Source organism: Mastigoproctus giganteus, chromosome 7 (genome assembly GCF_048544385.1).
Source record: "Mastigoproctus giganteus isolate SK-2022 chromosome 7, ASM4854438v1, whole genome shotgun sequence".
In the NCBI taxonomy this organism is placed as follows: domain Eukaryota; kingdom Metazoa; phylum Arthropoda; class Arachnida; order Uropygi; family Thelyphonidae; genus Mastigoproctus; species Mastigoproctus giganteus.
In genome coordinates this window covers 140470104-140494906 of record NC_143581.1, presented here as the reverse complement: position 1 = coordinate 140494906, position 24803 = coordinate 140470104, and the positions used below count along the sequence as shown (strand labels likewise).

The following is a 24803-nucleotide window of genomic DNA, read 5'->3' as shown; positions in this document are numbered from 1 at the left end:
TGAAACCCCCAACACCCCTAGCTTCAGGTCGCTACTTATTCTAATAGAAGTTGTGCAAGAATCACCTTCACCTCTGCCTACGGCTACTGTTAAACTATTAGTCCTTGTATCTTGCCAAGCTATCAGTTTTCCGACCCACCTAACACTGCCTTGTAGCATCAGCAAATATTCTTGCATCCTTTCTATTTAAGTGTATCCCATCCCTGTAGAAGCAGTCTCTCCTATTAACAAGTACAGACCAGGCTGAAAAAAATTATATCCTTTGAGCCTTGCACAATCTTTCCAGGGCCGAATTGATCGACAAGGCTCTCATCATATACTCCCTCCTATCGTGTCCGGGCAGAATTGCAGACATTTTCAAATTCACCCCTAATTCTCGGCTTTTGTTCAACAGTGACCTGTACTTGTTAAGTAATTCTGCTGGTCTCCTGCTCTTAATATCATTAGTGTCAAGGTGTACAACTATATCACCTTTTATGCCCTTAAAAGATGATATCTGCTCTACAACTTCATCAACCTTTGCCCCTGGCAGACATACCCTGGTCCTGTTCCACCTAACCTTTTTACAAAGCATGTTACCTGTTTCCCTGACAATAGTCACCAACAACTACTAGTTCCTGTGAGACCAGCGCATTCTGCCTTGGGGATTGCTGCTGTGTTGTGTGATGACCAAGTGCAAGCTCTGGCATTGATGTGGGCAGCTGAGAGCTTGATGGGCCCCTCAATTGAGATCTTTCTAGGGCATCCACTCTGTCCTTCAAACTCTCATATAGGCCCATAACAACGCTCAGTTGTCGCCTGATTTCCTTACATCGCGCACACACAAAGACATCCCCCATGGCAGTATCATGTTCTGTTCTAGAGAGTTCGGCAAACATTTCACAAGTTGCACATTTTTTTAGGCTGTGATGCATTGGAGAATCGCCCCCCTCAGTTCTCCCCCGAGTCACACAGCACTCCTGCCACTTTTTGCTCGTTGCTTTGCTGCTCTAGTTTGGGGCATGCTATTTTAAATTAATAAGATCAATAAATTAAATTAATTAAATGTCAATACTACGCTATCTAATAGAAACAGTGAAGCGTATTACTCTATATAATTATGCAGTAGAGCTACCTAGCTACTTCAATGAAAAATTTGAATTTCCTACCACTATATACAAAAACAATGGCTGCAAGATTCGAACGAAATAACCATTTTATGTTATTTCGTTGTCTTGTATCTCGCAAAAAGTATTCTTCTGCTCCTATGCTTCTCTTTGATGACACTCCGATTTTTAGGCAAAATGATATATCTCATTTGGGGATTATTCTGACTTCTAATCTCTCTTGGCACAAGCAGATTACAAATATTGCTTTCTCTGCATCTAAAAAAACTTGGTTTTCTCTTTCACTCTTGGTGTTACTTTTCTTCCAAACAGCTGCTCTGTCTGTATAAATCGCAAATCTGTCCTACCGTGGAATATTGTTCCCACATCTGTGGTGGTGCCCCCACAACCTCTCTCAGGCTTCTTGATTCCATTCAGAAGAGGGCAGTTAGGTTAATTAATGATTCATCTCTAACAGAGTTTCTCCACTTGCTCTCTCATAGTCTTACTGTTTCTGCCACATGCCTCTTCTTCAGATATTTCCATGGGCACTGTTCTTCTGAATTGGCTTCTATAATTCCTGCTCCCTCTTTCAGAACAGTCCAAACACGTGCAGCTAACATCCATTTACTGTCCAACTTCAAATTCCTAGAACCAACTTTTCATCTTCTTTGTTTATTCATTCAACTGCCATTTTCTGGAACAACCTTCCTTCGTATGTATTTCCTGAAAATTACAGTCTACAGAAGTTCAAGTCCAATATCAACAAATATCTTTCATCTTCTCAACCTCCAACCCAAGCACGTTACTAAGTACTATAGGTTCTAATACCTCTCGTGTTTGGAGTTTACATAAAAAAAAAAAAAAAAAAAGTAATAGCTAGTGATTAGCATAATAAAGTGATTGCCATAATCTAATGATCAGTAATCGAGATCAGTAACCATAATCTAATGATCAGTAATCAAGAGGTTTCTATAATCAAAATATTCATTTGTTAAAAATCAATGTTAACTTAATTCTAATGGCGGAGAAGCATTGCAGGTGGTTGTTTAGTTTAGTAGGATATTAAATTTCAGTTGATATGCTATACAAAGCCAACCTTAGAGCAGAGGACACCTAGAAAGAGTGGTCTCTGGTGCAACTCCCTGTCACCATATTTAAAAAAAGGAAAAAAAGAAAAACCTCTTTTGAAAAGAGTTGTCATAAGTGAATAAAACAGAACATGCTTTTTTTTTTTGATAAGTTTAATACAGTATTAAAAGCTTTAAAAATTTTTGCCCCTTTGCTCCAGCAACATACATCCAGTTTCTTCTAGAGTTCCTTCAAATTCATGAAAATATTAAACATACAAAGAAGTTGGTTATCTGTTTTATACATTTAAATGATTTCTTTTTTTTTTTTTTTTTTTTTTATGCAAAATAAAGCTTGAAATTTCTCAAAAGCTGCAGGTGTTGCTTTTCGATACCAAAAAATGTAAGAGTAACGAACGTTGTTGATCACTGTTATTATATATAGAATTTCAGTTGATATATAAATAAATGAATGTGTATATATATATATATATATATAATTATTTGAATAATGTTTGAAATAATTGAAAACTGAATCTTACATAAAAAAGGGGGCGAAGCATACATCAGAGGCAGCAAAAAGCAGCATGGCAAGACAGAAGAGCGAAAATTCTAAAATTATACATAACGATCAAACCAATAGGGAGGGAAGAGAATGGAATATGGATGACAGCATTAGCAAATCAGCCCACTACTGTCATGTAATATGCTTATTTGAATAATGCTTGAAATAATTGAAAACTGAATCTTACATAAAAAAGGGGGTGAAGCATACATCAGAGGCAGCAAAAAGCATTTTCCTCTACATGACGCTTGAGATATAAACTTAAGTAAGAATGATGATAAAAAAAATAAATAAAAGTGCCAGCAGCATGGCAAGACATGCTGCCCTATTTTTAATTTTCTGTATCTGTCCTATTTTTAATTTTCGCTGCATCAGGACCACCGCTGTTCAAGTCCTCTGCATTGGCGATTCAATCTGGGGATCGGATAGTGGGCTGATCTTTCGACCGATTCGCCTTTGCGGCGATTTTGCCAGTGATCGAAATGCAGTGATTCCCTGACCATTATTGGTCTTGTGGTCCTCTGTTGAGATGGGGCGTAATGGTCAGTCTATTTCTGTTTTATTTTATTTTTTTGTAGTTGTTCACATCTCTGCTCATGATATTTCACATAAATTTGGACCTGGTGTCCGTCAGAGGGGGCACCGTTAAATTTCATTTAATTGGCTATTCAAAATTTAATTGATTATATTTTATTATCTTTGTATTTACACTTCTAAATTATCTTTGAGAGTTTCTACTGCAATAATTTTATTCTCTTCCCTCCCTATTGGTTTGATTGTTATGTATAATTTTACAATTTTCACTCTTCTGTCTTGCCATGCTGCTGGCATTTTTATTTATTTTTTTTTTATCATTATTCTCACTTAGCATAGTTTTCAATTATGTTTAAGTTGAAAATTTACTGTACATATTAAAACTCATTCAATAGCCTAGACCAGTGGTGTGCAAACTATGGGGCGCGACCTCCAGAGGGGTCGCGGCAATTTTTAAATAAAATTTGTTTTTTTGTACATGAAAGACAAAAAAACCTGTTGTTAAAATTACTTTTTCAATACTGTAAGTGTAGAGACCTTACTACTCGAACGAAGTGTGAGATATAAATTAACCCTATTGCCAATCTTTAATTTTTAGGGTGGTTTCACGTGTGATGCAGACGGCTTTCTTACTTATAGTCCTTGTGGATAATGTGGCTTAATTTGCTCATTGGCTATGGACACAGAAAGCAGCTGACTAGTGTGACTTCTCAGTATCAATTGCTGAACTGTAATCCCTGTAGCTCTTAATTCGTGCTTCCTACTTCAAAAATTTTTGAAATTGCCTAAAGGCCAGAGGTGCAAATATGCGGTGGCAGTAAATAGCAAGTCTGTTGCACGCACACTTTATTTGCTTCGTAATTCAGTGCTTTCACGTCAACATGGATGTGTTTTTTTATTCTTCTGCTACTTTTTATATTATCGTTGTTTTTAAGAAAACAAAAAAAAAAAATGTACACGTTTTTATATATTTTACCATGGACGATTGGGTAATCAGAACAAAACAGTCAAGGAGTGACGACAATAACGTTGCTACAGATACATCAGAAACTGAAAGGGTAAGAAATGTATCATGTGGAAATTTGGACACTAACATTATTTCAAGTGTACTCTTCAACGTGATTCCTACAGCTATCACCAATTTCTGGTAGAGAGCCATCATATTCCAAATCAAAAAGAATGAAAATGAATAGAAAATATCAAGAAGAATTTATGAAGTACAGCTTTACTTAACTTAGTGTTGTTGATGATGAGCAACGTCCTGCGTGCATAATATGATACAAAAAACTGGCTAACGAAAGCATGAAACCTATTAAATTAAAAAGACACTTACATACGAAACATCCAGAGATAATGAAAAAAACTGAATCTGTGTTCAAAAGATGACGACACCATACAAGGTCTGAAATCTGTCATGAAGAAACACTGCAGTTCCTTGTAAAGCTTTTAGAGCATCGTTGGAAGTTTCATATTTAATAGGGAAAAAAATGAAATCACATACTATTGCTGAATCCCTTGTTCTCCCTGCTGCAGTAAAAATGATTTCAATTATGCATGGAGAAAAGTACAGCAACGATTTAAATACCATTCTTCTATCCAGAGACATGGTTAACGTGAACCATGAATAATTCAGTTTATTAAATCGATTGAGAGAAAGTCCAATTTTTGCAACACAGTTTAGATGAATTCACAGATATTTAAAACCTTGCTCAACTTATTGTATATGTCAGATACAGCTATGAGGGAGATATTTTGGAGAATTTCTATTTTGCAAAACTTTGGAAGGAAGGAAGAACGACGGGAAAGATTTTTGATGTTATAAACATTCTTTCAAACAAATAATTGTCTAAAGTGTAACAACTGCTTTGCAATTTGTACTGATTGTGCGGCTGAATTAACAGGATAAAATAAAGGTTTTAAAGGCAAAGTAAAGGAAATTGCTCCAAATATAGTTTTGAATCATTGCATTATACAGTACATAGGGAAGCATTAGTAGCAAACGAAATGCAAACTGATTTGCACGAAGTTTTGAAAGATGTGATAAGGGTGATCAACTTTATTAAATAGTAGAAGCTTAATTAGCAGACTTATTACAATTCTTTGTAATGAAATTGGATGAAATCCATCTTTTAGATACGAAAGTGGAGTGGTTGTCCAGTGGTAAAGTGTTGCGACATCTTTTTTGACCTTAAACATCAAGTTTTGTTTTTATCTATCTGATAAAAATTGGAACCTTGCTCAATTATTTACAAATCAAAAATGGCCTGGAAAACTTAGTTCCCTTGCGGGTATATTTGAAAAACTTAATGATTTAAATTTAAGTCTTCAAGAACAGGGAACAAATATATTAATACTCAGTGATAAAATAGAATCTTTGGAAAACTGAATTTGAGCCTAATAATACTAAAATTGAAATAAATGTATTAGCATTTTTAGCATTAGTAGAGGCATTTGATGCAAGAAAGCAAGCTTATGCAGCATCAGCCAAAAAAAAAAAAAAAAAACCCACTTCACCCCTCTGTTCGTTCAAAATACCTGTCCAGCTGAGCCTTAAACTTATTTAGGCTGTCAACCTCCACGACAAGGGATGGAAGTCTGTTCCACCAACCAACCACCCGCTGGCTAAAGGCAAATTTCCGCAAGTCTGTCCTACATCTGTCTTTCCTCAATTTGAATTTATGCCCTCTCAGGTGATTATTCTGAGCTAGAGGAAGAATCCCATCAGCATTGAGCATGCTCAAACCATTCAAGGCTTTATACACCTCTATCAGATCACCTTGCTGGTGCCTAGTCTCCAGACACTGTAACTTGCAAAACTTAAGCGTTTCTTCGTAAGAGCACCCCTTTGTTCCATTCACTAATCTTGTTGCCCTTCTCTGTACTCGTTCCAGCAGCTCTACATCCTTCTTGAAGACCTGTATACAGTACTCTAGGTGTGGCCTGACCATTGCCTTTATACAAGGGAATAATCACCTCCTTATCCCTGCTAGAAAAATTCCTATATATCATTGACAATACACCATGAGCTACTCTTGCAGCCCGTCCGCACTGCTCAGAGAACTTCATATCTGCCTGCACAACCACCTCCAGGTCCCTTTCATTCTCTACCACTGTCAGTGTAGTACCACAGAGTTGATACGTTGCTCTAGGGTTGCTGTTTCCCATGTGTAGTACTTTACATTTGTCAATGTTAAACTTCATTTGCCACCTCTCAGCCCATCTGCTCAACCTCTCCAGATCCTGTTGCAGCAGCATACTGTCAGTAGTGTCCTTGACAACCCTGCCTACCTTTGTATCATCTGCAAACTTCGACATTAAACTTGATATACCATCATCAATATCATTTATGAATACAGAAAACAATAATGGACCCAACACTGAGCTCTGAGGGACTCCACTAATAACATTAGTCCACAATGAGCAGTGTCCATTGATTACCACTCTCTGTCTTCTCTCCCTCAGCCACCCCTTTATCCACAGCAGCAATTTGCCTCCAATGTCACACTGCTCCAATTTGTGCAGCAGTCTTCCATGTGCAACAGTATCAAAAACCTTTCTAAGATCCAAGTATATAATATCAAAGTTATTCCCTGCATCCAGTTCCTTTGTGACTGCATCATAGTATCGAATCAAATTGGTCAGGCAAGACTTCCCCTTAACAAAACCATGCTGTGTCCGAGCTATAAAGAAAAGCATGTTCCCATGCTTTTCTAATTTTGTTATAATATTGACATTTTACAATGTAGGGATATCATTGCCACCCAACTAACAATGCTAATTAAGAATTTTTCAAATGGTTTAATGTATCTCCAGAAAGGGTTGTATTGGATTCGCAATCCCTTTGAATTTGATATTTCTTCATGTCCCAAAATTATTTATTTTATTTGCTGAATTACCATTCAGCAAAAGGAAGATCTCATCGACCTGTCATCTTATGAAGCATTACGTGCTGTTTTCAAGACTACATGGGAAAATTTTTGGCATTCTTTTTGAGATGAGTATCCAGAATTATCAAAATTGGCGATACAAACATTGCTACCCTTCTGGTCTACATATGTATGTGAGGTTGGTTTCTCAAAATTAATAGCTATAATGACAAAACAGCGTTCCAGACTTGATCCAGAAGATGCCATGAGATTAGTAATTTCAAGCATTGCGCCAAATGTGGACCAAATATTATCGGTTATCCAGGCTCTTCCTTCTTATTGTTTTGTTTTGTAATTGTTCATTTTTTATTGTTTTGTAATCTTAATTGAAGAATAAGAATTTGATTTGTTTTTGCTAATTGAGTAAATCAAATTCAATTAAAATATTAAACAATTATTTTAATGTGTAAATTAAAAAGGAAACAATTTTTTTATTCCTTTCTCAGTACTCGAATAAAATTTTCTACTACACAATTTATAAAATGCCATTTTTCTTCTAAAAAATCTGTTTATCCTACCTCGGGGTTTACATTGAAGGGTCGCATTAATTTTATATTTAATACAGGGGGTCACAAGCAAAATAAGTTTGCGCGCCACTGACCTAGACCCTAGACACATACCCTACATATATGCCCAACTCTATCGTCTTGCGTGCACATGTGCCAATAGCTCCCATCAGGCAGTCAGCGGCAGCATGCAAGAGTGTTCAGTATTCTTAATTCCATCCTGATGAGACGACGTGATAGCTTTTCATAACTTCATTTCATAATTTATTTTTACCCCTTTAAATATGATCGAAAATATATTTGCATATTGGCAGCATGTTTTGCCCCATTTGGCAAATGATTTCACTGGTTTTGAATCGCAAATTCATACAATTACCGAAGACAATCAGAAAAGATCAGTAAAGATTTGGGATTCAAAACTCTGGACACTGCCAATTTACGTAACTGCATTGACTCACATGCAAATAACTTAGATGATGCAACTCTCCTTGAAATTGATAAGTAAACTGCATATGAAGAAAAGGAAAACAATTGTGAAGTGGCACCAAAAGAATTTTCAACAGAAGAATTGGAGAAAGTTTTTTTTGGGGATTGACATGGCCTGTGAGGCGATTATGAATGGAGATCTGGATGTTGAACCTAGCATCATGATACAGAAAATTTTACAAGATGGAATTCGATGCTACAAAAACTTGTGTGCCGAGAAAAAGAAGAGACAACTTCAGACTTTTTTTATTGAAATACCTAAAAAGCTTTTTTCTCATCTCTCACGATGTTTCCTTTTCATTAATACAATTTTTGTAATATTTTTAAATTCAAATCCTTTTAATTGGCTATCAAGTGCAAATTGTTTATAGATTTGTTATAATTATACCTCAATCAGCACAGTTTCACATAATACGGAACAGTTTTGGTACCACTTATCAGTGCTATGCCGGGGTATTGCTGTGTGTGTGTGTATATATATAAAATATAAATTTATTTCATTGATAATGTTATATTTGATATGCAAATGATTAATTAAAAAAAATTTGTGATTAAAAGTCAATTTTTTACTCAAAATAATCCCTCAAAGACCAGTAACAAATACTAACAATCAGCATCCTTAGTGAGAGATTAATAGACATTCTGAATGTCCTTAAGTGAAAGGATAATCGTTAATAAGCAAGATGTTCATGAAGTAAATCTAATTAAAATTTTATGAATATAATCATATGAATTAATTATAACCACTTGGTTATGTCATCACTGGTAATAGTGCATGGTGTTGTAACAGTTAAAAAAGTTAAATCACGATAATGTAAGGAACCAGCTAGTGCAATGCCACTAGCCATGATCCTTACGCGCCTTACCTTGGATTCATCATGTCTCCTACATTCATGCAGTCCTAATGCAAAGCTGTATTCATTGTAACTTTGACATTTGTATTGGAAGCATATGTAGCTTATATTTTGCATAAAATTTGTGTTAAGTTATATGTAATGCTTATTTTGATTGTCTACTGCAAAAAAAAACTCTTTTTTGTTGCAAGTTCTGTTTTCCACTTTAATAAATTGTGTTATTTTCTGAACCCAACCAATTACAACACTAAATAAATAAACATTGTGCACAAAAATTTTACCCATTGATTGTAAAAGCTGTCCAAAAGGTCAGTTGTTAGATGCTTGCAATAAATGTCTGTTTTCTGAATGTGATTAGTAGCTACTGGCCTATAAGATTGCTTGGAATGGAGTCTTGGGGTGTGCAAACATTTATTATTTTGCTATTTAGGAGTTCAAAATATTATAAATGGTAATTGGCATTTTGCATCTCTAATGCATGTCATTTGAGTAGGAGAAATTTTGAATTTATTTATTCATTATTTATATATTAGTTTATTGGTTTTTACAAACACCTGTAGAACAACGTGCAAGCCAGAATGGTGCAAAAAGGGAACCAACAGAAAATAATTACAATAAAAAAAAAAAAAAAAAATGACAGTATTGATCTATAAAAATATGTACAATTGATATTTGACATTTACATAAATATAAAGAATTGGACAAACTGGACTTCAGAATTTTAAGCACCTTTAGCATTTTTATATTTATATGAAAACAACTTGCAGACAGGCATTTAAGGCATACCAAAATAAAAGGTGTGTGTGAGAAAGAGAGAGAAAAGGAGTACCCATTAAAGAGAATCTTGGTACTGCACATCCTTGAGAGAGGCTGTGCCTGCTCTGAAATAGTACAGATGAAATCCATAACTGCTATGTCAAACTTTTTAGGATCTACTAGGCCTCCAAAATGAAGACCCCAGTACAGTGCAATTGGTGAAAAACATTCTCCACAGTGGAGATAATTTCAAAATCCAATAGCCACCTGAATCACCTTGAGAATTTATGGGATAATCTGAGAACAAATTTTGAGTTAGAACCCACTCCTCAGAACCTTACATAAGTTATAAGTTGCTTTCGGGAATGAGGGTGGGCTTAACCACCACCAGAACTCTTGAATTCTCACACTAACAGCATGAGAGTCCATTATGAATGTTGTCTAGCTCAGGGATAATCATACTTCTTATTAAGGTTTACAAAATCCTCTGCTTGGAGCCCATTTTCAAGTATGCATGAGCTGATTTGCATATTTTAACGAGTAAATATGTTACCAGTAAATTGACAGGTGGTACTGTTATCTCATCATAATCCACAACAAAATTTAATTTCATTTACTCATCAGTTATTTTGCAAACTGTTACCTTTTTGTCATTTATACCTTAACTTAAGCCCACTAGTATAGTTTAATTTTTTACCTTATATTAAACCCATTAAATTGAACATTGCAGTAATTTTTAATATTCAATTTACTTTACTTTACTTTTGTATAGGTTATTTTTTCATTTTTCAACTGAAAGAAGACAGTCAAGAGTAGAATATCTCCCTCTGTTGAGCTTGGCTGGCTGCTTGGATGATTTGTACAACAGAACCCTGCCATATGTGCTTTTTGTGTATTGTTGATTTTTTAAAAAATTTTAAATTTACCTTTATAGTACATGAAAGACTTAAATAGCTTTGAAGAAATGCATTCAGCTTAATAGCTGAAGACAAATTATTTGATTGTTGGTGTATTTAGTTATGTTGATACGCTGATTGAAAAATCTGTCAATTCCACTGAACTTGAATTCTTAAACACGTACATCTAATCTGAACACCGTGTTTCCAGTTTCTACTTCATCTGCTTTATCACCAATAATGAAAGATTTACAGCTGAATTTGTCACATTAGAAATGTCAACATTTGCGTATGCATGGAGGATGATTGAATAGATGAAAGCTTGTATGAATGTGCTCACATTATAGATGCACTGTATGCCTTCCATCACCATACTGAAGGGGTTTTTTTTTTTTTTTTTTGTATTAGTTTCTTCATTACACTTCCATTAAATGTATAATGGGTTTGCTTTTATCAACTTTTTGTATATCTGTATTATGAGTTAGTTTGAATTTATATTTGTATATTTAACTTAGAAATCATAAAAGTTTGGGGGGAATATTTTTAAACTTCAATTTTTATTACATGGATATTTATATACACTATTCCAATTGGACAGTTCAGAAAATTTACGGTCATTAAATCATGGTGCAGATTACTTCGGGCGTGAGTAGCATCTAGTAAAGCATTTTTTTATTGTATTCTACACTTTTTTGTAAAGGTTTCTATAGAACTTTAGATTATGATGGATGTACATTATACCTTTTTACAGTTACTGATGGTTATGAATCTACTTGTTGAACTAGAATATTTTATTCATGTCATCACCTGTGTTTTAGGTTATTTTATTCTAGAATAAGTGTTGAAGATTTCATAATCTCATGGATTGCCTAATTTAGTAATGGACAGTTAAAGTTTGTAAATATCAGAGAAATAAATATTTTTTACTTCCTGTGAATTTTATCTTTGTGGAAATCTTGTTTTAATAAGATTTTCCGAGGATTAATAAGTAATAAAGGAAAAAGTAATGTTTTTATTTTATTTTTATTTATTTATTTTCTTCTTTTTTTTTTTTTTGCTTATGCTAATCATTCCTATCTTTCCTCTGTGTTTATTTCTTCTTGTGAATGTTTCATTGTAGACAAGAAAAGCTTACAAACAATAAGGGACAGCTATTTTAAAGAAATAAATTAAATTAAATGTTATACTTTAAAATTTTAAGTTAAGGCTGAATTTTTTTCAATCTTCAATTAATTATAATTTCATTAATATTATTCCTCTTTCTGAGCTGATTTATAAAATAGTATGTGATACTGTAAATAAAAACTATATATTAAACACCAATATAATTATGCTGAAAATTTTTAGTAAACATTAAAATTATTCATTTACTTGTATATGTTTATTCTGACACCTTTTACTAGTAATAATTCTGTAATGTATAAAGGGCTTTTACTGTACTGTCCAAATATTTTACTTTTGCATTTGCTGTGGGGTTAAAGTTATAATAATTTAAGCATGATTTTAGAAAAAGAAAATTTTTCATAAAGAAGTTAAAACATTGTGTATTTTTACAATGAATTGATTTAATCACAAATGAACACTTCAGTTAACCTTATTTTTTACTATTTGATAATGGCTGTGAATTTTACCATTGTATCTTTTTGCTCAATCAATAGAAACATTTGTAATATTTACAACTTATAGTTTTCAAAACTATTTACACAAAACTTTTGTAGTTACAAAACTTAGAGAAAGTTTAGCATATGTATCAGACCACTAACACCTAAAGCTTAAGGAAAGTTTTGATGTAAACATTTCTAATTATTATCTAGGGTTATAACTTTTATTGGTTTGTTTTCTTCTTGAATGAATATCTCTTTAACCATTTGAACAGAGTTTTAATTTTATACCCTGTCTGCATTTTTACAATTTGGTATTGTAGTATGTTGCTAGCAGACACCCTGCAAAATTCCACTACAAGTATATATTAAGAATTTAACTGAAGCATATGTAGAAATTAACTTATGTGAAGTCTTTAAGTCCATGTTTATACTGTATGTAATATCATTTTTTCCCATGACATTCTGATAGGATCATGTTAAGTGTTTTCCATAATATTTATGTTTGCCATTGCTATGTAGTATATAATTCATCTAATTCATCATTGTCAAGCCAGCTTGTGCTAGGTCACCGACTTAGCAGGGTGAGTCATTTGTGCCCCTTGCATGCCTTGGCTTTTATATTTGATTTCTATAGCACTACAGACAGTGTTACTTATGCCCCAGTGACAAATTGTGCAGTGAGTGAGAGAGAGAGAGAGAGAGAGAGAGAGAGAGAGAGAGAGAGAGAGGCATAACATAAGCATGCATTTACTTACCCTATTTGTTAAAAAGAATTGAGTAGATTATTGTTATAGAGAATTTGAGGGCACACATGCACCATATTACACAAATTACTGTTTAGTTCAAAATGCAAGTTAATTATAATCATATAGTGTGTTCACATCTGCATGTATGGGGGAGGGAGAGAGAGAGAGTTTGAGATCACGAGTGTAGTGTATATGTTTTGAAATATTACTATAAATGTTTGTACAGTTTGTTTATATTTCCTCCTTTTTCATTACTCTGTTATCAATGTATTGATATTTATTGATGAAAAAATGTGTTTGGTGGATTTGTTTTGTTAAAAGTATATTTAGTTTAAACTCTGATATAAGCAGATCTGTTTATCTATGGTATGTTCATGTGACAATATTTTATTTTACATTGGTAAAAACTTGCAAATACAGACAGGATGTAAAATTTATTACTTGGCCATTCTATCATTTAAAATTGAAATATTTGGCACAATCATGTAATAAACATTTTGTAATCATATTTGAGAAACAGGTTAAAATTTTCAATATTATTTAAACTCTGAAAATGCTTTTAAATTTCTGTACTTTCACATTTGCATTCCTGTATACCATTCTAATTATTGCTGCTGAAAAATATAGATGCTGTTGGAAATAATGACTTAATTTGTGAGATATGTGCACATTTTTATACATATTCTTGGAAAAAAAAAGCATATCTTTAACTTATATAAGAGATTATGTGAGTTAACTGTTACAGTATGAAAAAAAGTATCTAATAAATATAAAATTTCCACTAGCAAGGGAGGAAACAGTGCTGTTTCCTTGTTGGCCAAAATTTCTTCTTATAATGTTTAACAACTAATACCTTAAAGCTCTTGTGCAACTTTTACCTGTCATCCCTTAAACATAAAAATGAAAGCTCATTCTTTCATCACTGCTGTTTTCTTTTATTTTATATATATATATGTGTGTGTCTTTGTGTGTGTGTCCACATGATAACGGACAATGCACTGCCACTGTTTTAATTATTCTGTTAAGCAAAATGTTTGTTCTTAGAATCAAGTTGCTCACTGCCATTTTTTGCATTACTGTATAAAGTATCAGCAGTGAATCATTAAGACTTAAACTTTATAAATCCTTACTGTCTCTTCTAAGGCAGTAAGTATATTCCTGGCAGTAAACATATATAACAAAATGAATATTTTTAATATTACACTTGAGTTTCCTTCTTTGTGTAAAAGTTTCAACTAATAAATGGCATTTACGTTGAAGTGAAAAAAAAAAAAGTATTTAGATTATTAAAAAAATCATCACTTAATTTTATTTAAGTCATGAATTTACATGATATTTCAGCTTCTTGATTTTTATTAATACCATACACTCGCAATGCATTGTACTCATAAATAATTTCATGATAAATACAAAGTTCAGTTAAAGAAATATCCTGGGCTGAAAAAGACAAAGCTGAAAAAACATAGCTTATATCCAATTTAATTCAGTGGTATATATTATTGATATTAACATCAATTCATTTTGTCTCCTTAACATGTAGAAAATTGTGATCCAGAAATTCTGCTATTATGCCACTCCCAAAGAGTCAGTAAACCTGGAAGATAAAATCCTCCATTATAAGTTATTCTGATTTATTGGCCTATTACACATTTGACTGTGTAGTTCTTCATTATCCTCATCACAATCAGTGTGGGCTATTTTTGTTTTCTCAATGCTTATATCATACCAAACTGACTCAATGCATTGACCACCCACATTAACTGGGTGCACTCTGATTCTATATGCTCTAGCCAAGAGCACTCCTCCATCTTGCCATACATCTTTTAAAAAAGTGGAACTAGACCAGGGTATGAAAAGAATTTGAAAATCAGTGTCACCTAAAATCTATCACGGTGTTCTACATCACAAGCAGGGTGTAGAATGGCAATCAAATTCGTAAGGGCACAAAAAGTGGCTATGCATTGGTACTAATGATAGAGATAAAATCACTGTTTGCAGCATCCACCCTCCCAAGCCAGAGCATTCCCACTTCTTTGAGTTCTCTACTTTGCTCTTAAGTCTGAGGGATTATTTTAGTTATAAAAATACTAAACTAAGAGATATGCAAGTACAATAATGACCATTTCCAGATTGTTGCAATCGCACTTAACAAGCTGTTACTTTAGGTGTTAGTTATATAGTTATGCTATCAACCCCATTAATTTTCCTAAAGCAACAGCATTATATTTCAACTCTCAGTTATCATTTTTGAGTAAGTTCCTATGCCAAGGATCCGTTTTTATGTATGTTTCTAGGGTAAGGCATCATGTGAACATGAACTCAACTCCTCTGTGTTATCCTGTGTAGAACAGACACCTGCAATCCAGGCTTCTGTTCTACACAAGTTCTGTGTGAATAGTGTATTGTATTATTGACTGGTCAATCTGCAAGCAGGAAGTGATGTGCACCATGAGTTACTTCCTCCTTATCACTGCTATGAGGAGGCAGGCACCTATTATCATGTACTCCATAGTGCAAAGGAAGAGGGGGGGAAACCGTATTCTACAACAGAAACTGCTGTTAACCATTCACATTATCATTCCCACATCTAATAGATAAGAAAATTAAGAAGCAAGACTAATAGTACAGGAAATAATCCTACACTGGCAATGCCTCTGTCAGCAAAAAATCCCAAGTTGGTACTGGCTCAAAGCAAAAAAAAAAAAAAAAATCATTGCAGACAGATAGCATAGCGAAAAAAAAGAAAAAACTAAAAGATGATAATCCTGCACTGTTATTTATTTATTTTTTTTTTTTTTTTTTTATTTTATTTTATTTTATTTTTATTTTTTTTTTTTTTTTAATTTTTTTAATTTTTTTTTTTTATTTATTTATTTATTTTTTTTTATTTTATTATTATTTTTTTTTTTTCACTTGACCTTTGTCAGGAAGCTTAGGCAACCCTGGCAAAGGCCAGCCAGAGTATAATGGGCAGCCTGGCTCACCTCCCAGTGGTGGTGGCGGGCAACGTGGGGTCCCACTAGGGGCTCTGCGGCCAAGCAGCCAGAGACACAACAACAAAACATAACACTACTCTGACAGAAACCAGACATTACACTTTTTCTGGCTTTTACAGAGATTCTGTATTTCTTCACAAAGTACCATGGTGCAGATGTGGGAAACCACAGGTGGCGCCTTTCACAAAACACTATGCCACTATGTCCGAAGAACCAATGCCCACATTGATTTTGGAAACAGTCACCTATTTCGGTCAGTCAAGATAAAGGATCATGGGACAGCCATAGAAATGGGAATGCAGAGGCAAGGTCCAATGCCCTTTGTAAAGTAAGGTTCTGCATTTTGTGTAAGTTAACCTGTACTTAACTGATCCATGTAATGCAACATTACTTATTCCTACATACAATCATTCTGCATGATGCCCACAATAATGCAATTTATGATCTCTTGATGTAGCTGACTGCAGTTGCCAGCCAACACACTCAACATAGAGACTTATGTCCAGTGGTATTTCTATAACCCAAGAATGTCATAAGAGACATAGTGCATATAAGTTGCTGCACATTTCAGTTGCAACTCAATCATTCAGCAATTGCTTATATCAAATATGTTTATTGCCTATTGTTATACAGCTATACATTAAGCAGTGTATCACAGATGAAAGCTATATATAGCAGGTTGAGTTACACCAAACAAGTGCAAAAATGCTTCTAGTACAAAATGAAATAGCAATATACCCCCATACAAACTGGGGGGGGGGGAGCTATAAAAACACATTACAATAATCAATGTAATTTTCTATATACTGTATTTCATAAACAGTATTTTCAACCCAAGCAACTGAACTGGAAAGAACTCTTAACAATTCAAAAAAAAAAAAAAAAAAACATTGTAATGACCTGAAAACATATTTGGCAATAACAAGTTTCATAAAATTTGGTTCAAATTTACATACACGATGGATACGTTAAATATAGTGCTAAACTTACAAAGCCCTCCTGGGTAGTACAACTGGTAGAATCACCAGCCTTCGCAAACTGCGTGGAAAAGAACAGACTTGAAATCCTGTTGGTGTGAGGAATTTTATGAGTCTTCATAATGTGGCTGAGTCAGTTGTTCTTGGGTAAGGATAGCATGGCTTCTACCCCCAGAAACTTGGGCTTTTATTCCCGCAAACAGGCAAATTTACCATAGAGCACACAATTTAGAGACTATATATATATATATATATATATACAGTGCAATATAGCCTAAGTTGCCGGTGGATCTGTGATACTACAATTAAACAAAAATACAAAATTTTATAGAACCACTTTGAGAGAAAATTCTGTAGTAGTAATCATAATATAAAGTGAAGACTGTGTTTATTCGTTAAACCCTAACCGTTATCGAAGTAAAATAAATGCACTAGTATGACGATAAGATGATCAGCTGAAAAGACTAATTTTTAGATTATGAAATTCTTACATTTACTAAAGAATTAATTTATTACTTCTGGAGTTTTTATCTTTAATTTTGCTGCTAACTGAAGTACTTTAACTTATTTTAGTTTTAATGTTAGACTATTATTCTAATGCTTTTAAGCTCTATTGCTGTGCAGTGACTGTCTCGTCATGTTTCTGTAGTTTCTGTATGTATTATGTGGTAATAACAGTTTGAGACTGCCATCATTGTGCCCATGTTAGTCAAGTCCTTTGCCCTAACTAGATTATACAGTTTTTGACCTTTGTCTTTGTAGCATGTTTCCAGAACTTGATTTTGCTGAATAAATGGATTTGATGATAATGAAACTGATTACATGTAATGATTATAGGTAAAGGATATTTGAAACTACGTTTTAAAAATCAAATGCAGTTTGCAACCAATTTTTTATACCAAGAGCTTCCATCGATGGACAAAAGCGACACTACAATGACCTCCATCAATGCTACATGAAGAAGATGGCTTCCAATGCATGGCTGACGAAGGGAGGCTCTTCACAGAGAGTGAAAAATTCATGCTCTCCATCCAAGACTAGGGAATTCCCAGCAAATCAACACAAACTATACTGAGACCATTCCATAAGAATGGACAAGACGATGCAGCACAACAGACCAAATATAACTCGATCTGCCTGATCGATATAGAAGTGCACCAACACCAGCAGCCTCCAAAAAACCAAGGAAAAGATCAGGAAGTAGAAAAGCCCTAAGAAAAGGTAAAAATTTTGCATACAGAACAAGTAATGACACCCTAATCTCCATGGCATGCTGCCAAAAAGCCTCCATAACCTAGTAGCAATATACCTCCCAAAGTACACTTGCGTGAAAATAATGAACAGTAGAACAGTAAGGCAGCTACTAGAACAATATTCATAAGTGGTTGCTGGACATGGCAACCATCCTGTTCACCTGGTGGCAGTACACATCAGTGGATGACAAAAAATCCATAAGAATAAAGTAATGTGAGGTGTCATTAGCCCAATGGTTGTGACACTGGACCAGCAAAATCATAGACCACAGTTGAATCCCAACAAAAAAATCAACACGAAACTTGCATCATCGCACTTATACCCCTATGTTGTAGGATTTTAGGAGAATCAGGAACTAAAACCATAATGTTCTATGGACAGAAATCTTGGGATACCCACCTAGTAACAGGTAGGCCCGGATAAAGGCAGTCACACTGCTAGGCATAGAATTCACAAAAACATTCCACAGATGCTGCACCACTGTCCATAATTCTGTCGCATTCCTGGGTGCAGGATCCAAAGCTCCAATGGAGCTTTCAAAATTATCCCAAAGATGCCCCACGGAATTCATGTCAGGAATAGGGAGGCCATTTCATGATAAACTGGAATGCTCTTTGAACCATGTTCTAGTCACCATGGCCCTGTGGGGGGGGGGGGAACACATTGTCCTGTTAGAACAGTCAGTTGCGCTGTGGGTAGAACAAAGACCATGAAGGGATGCAGGTGGTCTACAAGGATGGACATGTAATCTGGACCATTCAGAGAGGGATTTAGACATACCAGAGGTCCTCTTTGCCAGTTGAACACACCCCAATCCCTTACCAACTGTCCACCTGCCTGAACAGTTCCTTGACATGATGGGTGCATAGCTTTGTGCAGTATCCATCAAATATGCACCCTCTTGTCCACTTGAAATAACTGGAAATGGGACTCATTGTACCAGGAGACCCATCTCCAATTATTCACATGCCAGTGTCGTTCTTTTGGCCAGTTGAGGCATCGACTCCTATGTCATCTTAGCAATAGGACTCTGGTGGGTCATTGGCTCCCATAACCTACTGTGGCTAATAATCGCCTTGTCTTGCTGGAGACGTTTCGATTTGTGCTGCTTGCTGTCTAGTTGGTTGAAACAATGTGAGACAGACATTGACTGCTGTGTTCATCCACTGCCTTTCTCCTCCACAGTGCTATCCATGATGCGATGTTATTAATTCTGGAAACGGCATATTCCAGATACTGTTGAATGGAGATAGTGCAATTTCTATACCACCTCCGCGATAGAGTGACCCATGCATCAAGCACCCACTATGATCCTTTCAAAATCAATTAACTCACAATGTTTATCCATACTGACATTGAATTAGTCTATGTGAATGCAGTGCACCTATATATTTGCCAAGCGGCAGGTTTTTCCACTAGTGAAATGATTGAAAGCATCTTGTTGACCAGGAACGAAGTATACCGTGAATTCTATCCTTTCAGTGTGTATTATCTGTAAATTTGGTCCATTTCCTAAGTGAAAACCAAGCATTTTCGAGAGAAAAACCACCTTTGCCTGAGAACAACTAACAGCCACATTGTGAAAAAGGCCCATAAAATTTCTCGTGATCAAGAGGTCTTTTCCACCTGGTATGGAGAGAACGGCAATCCTACCAACTGCTACCCTCAAGGACCTATACCCCCCTTCCCCCAAGGCCAAAGTGATGACTGAGACAGTGCCATTCCCAATAACTACCAGTGCATGCAGAAACCAAAGCTAAACATATCCGCCTCGAAAGCTGAATGAAGACAAGAAGCAAAAATTCTGAACATATAGCGTAGAGTGTGCCGCAGCATTAAGTCAATAACCGTTCAGTCTCAGGAAAGAGCATCTAGTGCGTGAGCCATGCATTGGAAGTCATCTATGTCGTCTTAATGAAGGTCATGGAGTGTCTTCTTTGCCCATCTTTCTAGCTTAGCTTGAATGGGGTTACTGCTTCTCTATCTTCCTTATGGTCTGGTACAGTGCTGTGTTTTTCTGGAAATAATCCTTCAGGTTAATATCACTATCTTCTGTTGCTAGGCTTCTTACCGAGTTATTGTCAGTCTATCCACGGCTGAATTTGGGTGGTGGTGGTGTCTCTTGGTCATCATTATCCTTGTTTTTCTCATGATATCCTACAGCTCGATGTTAGTCCAAACTGTGATCCCGAAGTTGTATGTTAGCACTAGGACTGCATAGGTGTTTATGGCCTTAACTGTGTTCCCTCCGTTCATCTTTGCTTTGACCAGGCTTCTGAGTCTCTGATGTTATCTTTTGATCTGGCAGAGCCTACATCATCCTCAGGTATTTGTAGGTCTCTTCCCCTGTTGGCTTCCATCTCTACCAGTCTGTAGCTGATAGTTTTGGCTGACAAATTTCCTTGATGCAATCTGTAGGTTTTGCATGTGTCTAGACTACATTCCGTTCTGTTATCATTGCTGAATTCTTCGATGATCAGGAAGAGTTGCCAAGCAGAGCTTAATGTCAACCATGTACATCAGAGGGAAGAGAGTACAGGTTTTTCTTTCCTTCGTTGAGGTTATGTGTATACTTGCTGTTGTTCAGCATGGTGGATAGGGGGTTAAGTGCTAGACAACCACAGTGGGCTCAGAGCATCTTGCTGAAAGATTCCTCTCCTCATGGCGATCAGTCTGGTTGCGATATTCTTGACCTTGATGGTGATATTCCATTTCACCGTGGCTGCTTCTAGGAAGTTTTTCACCGAAAAAATATATTCATGAGGGTTACCGGGAAAGTTATTTCATATACCCATGTTATTATTTTTATTATTAGCCATATGGTGCAAAACAATCCTGAGGCTTATGTTGCACCAGCGAAAAAAAAAAAAAAATTCTGAATTACCCTGAGAGAGAGAACTAGAAGGGAATCACCAAGAAAGAAGAATGATTATATCCAGCTCAAGAACCTGGGTGTATTAAGCCCACACTCACTAGATGTGGGCCTCTGTTCTAAGCAGTAGCACAGTGGTATCGTCACTGTCCTCACCACACCGGGTGTTAAGGCCAGGGTTCGAATCTTGTCAATTATGCCAGGGACATTTATGGGTTTTTTTCACTCCGTGGCAGAGTTAGTCTGTCTCAGGCGTAGATCGCAATGTTTTTCCCCCAGAAACTAGGAGATTTTTGTCCAGCAAAACAGGAAATTGACCAGAGAACATGCAATTTTCAGACACAGTACACATGAGTAAATGAAATAACTTTCCGGGTGACCCTAACGTAATACAGTACTTACCCACGTGAATTGCGCGTGTTATCTGGTCGTTTTGCTGGACAAAAAACCGAGTTTCTTGCTGGTGGAATCTTGTTATCTACACCTGAGACTAACTCAGCCACGGAGTGCAAAAAAAGCCCATACACGCTCCTCGTGTCGACAGAATCAGAACCCGGGCATTTCCCACCTGGTGTGTGGAGGACGTGGCGATATCCTGCACAGATAGGAAGTTTTTCACTGTCAGATTTACTTTTGTAGATTTTTCAGTGTTTCTGTTAACCAGCTATGAAGCATGAAGTCGAATGCCTTGTGGTAATTGATGTAGGCAGCATACAGATTACTGCGGCACTTCTTGCATGCTTGCTCTATAACTGGCATCGATGGCTAATTTCTCTTTGCTTATTTGCTTGGAACTTTTCTGCTGTGCGACCCTGATTATTTGGTTCTTCAAGTGGTCTGATATATTCTTGGTTATGCAGCTGGTCAGGATCTTGTATGTCATTGGGAGACAGGTCATCAGGCTGTATTTTATATCTTGGTCTCTTGCTTGCAGATATGTGATTCCTTGAGTAACAAACTCTGGGACTGTCTCTGGGTGAACTCTGCTAGGTGCTTGTGAGTCAGCTTCTTGTACCAGTAAATGTGAACTTACCTATTCCTGGGGTTCGTAAGTTGTGGGACTTCCTGATCGACTAGTGTACTTCTTCCTCTCATCTCTTGTACGTCCTTGGTTTTCTTCTGTTCTAGTTGTCTGTGTGGGTGCACAGTGGTATCGTCACCATTCTCCCCCCCCCCCACCCCACCAGGTAGGAAAGCCACGGGTTCGAATCCTGTCGATGATGCGAGGAACTTTAATGGGCTTTTTTCACTCCATGGCTGAGTTAATCGGTCTCAGGCATAGATAGCCAAGTTTTTTCCCCAGAAACGGGTTTTTCCGTCCAGCAAAACAGGCAAATCGACCAGAGAACACATGCAATTTGCAGACACAAGGGTATATGTGTTAAATTAAGGGTGACCCTAATATAACAATTTAAAGTTCTGTTCTGGTTCGTGTACGCACGGGTAACACGGTGGTATCGTCACAATCCTCCCCATACCACCAAGTGGCTGAGTTAGTCGGCCTCTGGCATTGACATCAAGGTGTTCCCATTAGCTGCGTCGTGGCCAACATTGCCATGGAGGAATTGGAAAAACAGATATGCCTGGACCCGCCAGTGCCTATTATATCATGGTGCAGGTACATTGATGATATCTCTTCACTGTTATCACATGTGATTCTGAAACAACGTTACTGGAGTACTTCAATTCGTTGTCAGTGTTCTTCCAGTTCGCTTTAGAAATGGAAGTTGATGGGTTCCTTCCATTCTCACATGTCCTGATAAAACGTGTGGGCCTACACCTGGAAACCTCGATATACCGTAAGCCAGTGTAGTGCGGGAAATTTACCAACTACGATCTGTAGTTGTGCTATAAGTACAGATCGTGCCACGCCCCTAGCAATCTCAACAGCACCGCCCGAAACCTATTCTGCCATGCTTGGAGTATTCCAGCTCAGATGAAGCTAGGCAGGCATACCAAGATTTCCTGAGTGAGAACTGACTTGGTCAATTGTGGTTATCCGAGCCACATTTTAGACAAGTGCTTATTGCAAGCGCAGGAGCTCACGATCCACCCGAGACCGTCATCAACGCATGAAATACACTGTGCTGCCACTTTATTAGGTACATCCCTGCAGTGCACACAATTGGTTTGTCCCAAAATGTTGCAAGTCACATGACCACAGTTGTGGATATAAATGCAGCAGAACTACCTTTCTAGTATTAGTTAAGCATACAAACCATAGCAAGAATAGGGAAAAGGAGTGATCTATCTGACTTTGAACGTGGCATGGTAGTAGGTGCAAAACGTACTTGACAAAACATTTCTGAAATGGCAGTTCTGAACTATTCACGCACCACAATTTCAAGGGTATATCGAGAATGGTGCAACGAACAGAAAAGATCCTCTCAACGGCCCTCCTGTGGAAGAAAATCGCTTGTTGATGAGAGAGAGGTCAGAGGAAGATGGCTAGAATTGTGCAAGCAAACAGACGGGCCACAATGTCGCACATCACGTCAGAATACATTGGTGTGCAGAACAAAATATCACAACGGACCACTAGTCGCACTTCGTTGCGAATGGGCAGGCTACAACGGCCGAAGGCCAAATCGCGTACCTTTGTTATCGATGAAGAACACGAGAGCATGCCTCCTGCGGGCGCGGCAGCACCAGCACTGGACTATTGAGGATTGGAAAACAGTTGCTTGGTCTGATAAGTCGAAGTTTGTGGTGTATCATGTTGATGGAAAGCTCAGCGTTCCTGGCGAAAAAAACATGAATTCACGACCCGTCACGTCTGACAACTACTGTGCAAGGTGGCGGGGGCAATGTTATGGTGTGGGGAATGTTTTCTTGGCACACGTTATGTCCATTGATACCCATAGATTCAAGTCTAAATGCCACATCATACCTAATCTTCGTTGCTGACCGAGTGCATCCGTTCATGTTGACAGTTTATCCTCAGTCAGATGGTTACTTCCAGCAGGATAATGTGCCCGTGCTAAAACCCGAATTACTATGGAATGGTTCCAGGGACATGACGATGATATTTCTTTCCTGCAGTGGCCCACTGAGTCCATGGATCTCAATCCTATTGAACATCTTTTGGAGGAGCTGGAAAGGTCTGTTCGCTGCAGGCCTACACCTTTGTCGAATCTCAAGGAACTGCTGATACACACATGTCTGCATGTACTCCATTCCTGCACAACGTTTTAAGCATATTGTTCAATCCACGCCTAGACGAATTCAGGCTGTTTTGAAGGTTAAAGGAGGCTCAACACGCTAGTCTACCTAATAAAGTGGCAGCACAGTGTATATACCTACCGCCTACATTCCCTACTATCCGGCCAAGTCAGGCCAGATTTCAAAATCCTCCGGGATTACCGCATAAAATGCGTGCAGCTACCTGGTTCAAGCATGCGTTCTCTGGTTTCTAACGTGAAGACTCCTGTCGCCCTTCTTTTGTGCAGCGGGTTGGTACACCGGCTAACTTGCAAAGATTGTGGCAGCTGCTCGATAAGGGAGAGCTCGAGACGCCTTGCAGAGCACGACAGATCAATCTGCCTCCGTGACACTGGCCAGTCCGCAATCGTGGAACACTTCTGGTCGACCCTTCATGACCTTAACCCCAAGTGCAATTACAAAGTGTTTGACCAATCCTGACACTTTCGCCACCGCTTCTGGCTAGAGTCACTTA

The 24803-nt window shown here is 36.8% G+C and overlaps 1 protein-coding gene across 4 annotated transcripts in view; it reads left to right on the top strand.

Annotated features, from left to right (window-relative positions):
- Positions 1 to 11567, top strand: part of LOC150083232 (protein hu-li tai shao-like) — a 346406-nt gene extending 334839 nt beyond the window's left edge. For 3 of the 4 annotated variants that reach the window (XM_090377923.1, XM_090377924.1, XM_090377922.1), the window contains one exon: positions 10555 to 11567. The gene's annotated coding sequence lies outside the window, so the exon portion shown is untranslated. The remainder of the gene's footprint in view (positions 1 to 10554) is intronic. The other variant, XM_090377925.1, reaches the window with a different exon arrangement.
- The last annotated feature ends 13236 nt before the right edge of the window (positions 11568 to 24803 follow it).